The sequence below is a fragment of the Empidonax traillii genome, unplaced genomic scaffold, assembly GCF_003031625.1.
Source record: "Empidonax traillii isolate 1590-97213 ecotype Southwest subspecies unplaced genomic scaffold, ASM303162v1 scaffold1476:size153177, whole genome shotgun sequence".
NCBI lineage: Eukaryota > Metazoa > Chordata > Aves > Passeriformes > Tyrannidae > Empidonax > Empidonax traillii.
The window spans coordinates 91818-93692 of record NW_020956669.1 but is presented as its reverse complement, the minus strand read 5'-3'; positions in this window follow the sequence as shown (position 1 = coordinate 93692).

Sequence of the window (1875 nt, the reverse complement as noted above, 5' to 3'; positions counted from 1 at the left end):
ATTAACCAATTCACTAAGAATTGATTTAGGAAATAAATTAATTATTAAATTAGGAAACTAACTAATTAACCAATTAACCAATTTAACAATTACATAATTAGGTAGTTAAACAATTAACTTATAACCAAGTTACCTAAGTAATCAATTCACTACTTAATCAATTAAACAATTAACTAATTCAGAAAAAAACTAATTACAAAATTACAAATAACCAAAGTAAATAATTAATAAATTTACCAAGCATCTAATTAACCTATTAACCAATTAACAAACTAACCATTACCCAATTAATCAACTAACCAGGTAACTACTTAACCAATTAAATCACTAACCACTTAGGAATCAACTAATTAACCAAGTAACTTAGTAATTAAGTATTTAAAAAACAAACTTTTCAAGCAAAGAAGTAACTAAGTAAATACTTCAATGAAAAAAACTCACAACTTTAGGGATTACTGTTCGGGTAAAGGTTATGGTTAGGGTTGGGGTTGGGGTTAGTGTTAGGATTAGGGTTAGGGTTAAGCTCAGGGTTAGGGTTAGGATTAGGATTAGGGTTAGGGAAAGGGTTAGGCTTGGGGTTCAGCTTAGGTTAAGGGTAGGGTTTAAACCAGGGTTGGGGTTAGGGTTACGGTAAGGTAAGGGCAAAGGTTTAAGTAAGGGTTAGGGTTAAGGCTAGAATTAGGGTTAGGTTAGGGTTAAGGTTAGGATAGGGTTAGGGTTAGGGTTAGGGTTAGGGTTAGGGTTAGGGTTAGGGTTCAGGTAAGTTAAGGGCTAGGGTTTAAGTAAGGGTTAGTGTTAGGGCTAGGATTAGGATAACGTTAGTGTTAAGGTTAAGGCTCAGGTTAGGGTTAGGGTTCAGGTTAGAGTTAAGGTTAGGGTTAGGTTAAGGGTTAGGTTATGGCCAGTGTTTCATTCAGGGTTGAGGTTAGGGTTAGAGTAAGGGTTAGGGTTGGGTTTAGGATTAGGGTTAGCCTTAGGTTTAGGATTAGGGTTAGGCTTAGGCTTAGGGTTAGGGTTAGGTTTAGGGTTGGGGTTAGAGTTAGAATTAAGGTTAGGGGTTACGGTTAGGGTTAAGGTTAGGTTAGGGTTAGGGGTGGGCAAAGGGGTAGAGTCATGTTTAAGGTTAGAGATAGGGTTAGGATTAGGGGTAGAGTTATGATTAGGGTTAGGGTTAGGGTTAGGGTTAGAAATAGGGCTAGGATTAGAGTTAGAGTTAGGGTTCGGGTTAGGATTAAGGTTAGGGTTAGGATTAGGGTTAGGGTAAGGTCTAGGGTTAGGTTTGGGGTTAGGGTTAGGTTTAAGGGTAGAGGTAGGAGTAGGGTTAGGGTTAGGTTAAGGGTTAGGTTAAGGCTAGTGTTTCATTCAAAGTTAAGGTTAGGGTTAGAGTTAGGGTTAGCCTTAGGATTAGGGTTAGGCTTAGGGTTGGGTTTTGGTTTAGGGTTGTGGTTAGAGTTAGGGTTACAATTAGGGTTAGGGGTTAGGGTTTTGGTTAGTTTTAGGATTAGGTTAGGGTTAGGGTGAGGGTTAGAGTTTTTCTGAGGCTTATGCTTAGGTTTAGGATTAGGGTAGGGTTTGGGTTAGAGGTACGGTTAGGGTTACTTCCAGGGTTAGGTTTATGGTAAGGATTTGGGTTGAGGTTAGGGTTTAGGGTTAGGGTTAGGGTTTGAGAAAAGCAGGTGTGAGCCAGTGTCTGTGTGGTGCTTGGGTGTGAGCTGGGGCTCAGCTACCTCCAGGAAAGCAGGTGTGATCATGTATCACCCCTATTCCTCTGCAGGCTGCTCTGCTCTCTTAGGAGTTCCCATTCCTTGGTCTTTGTGTAATGGGTGGGATGATGAAGTGTCCCTTGGTCACACCATGAACTCTGCACGGCTAATG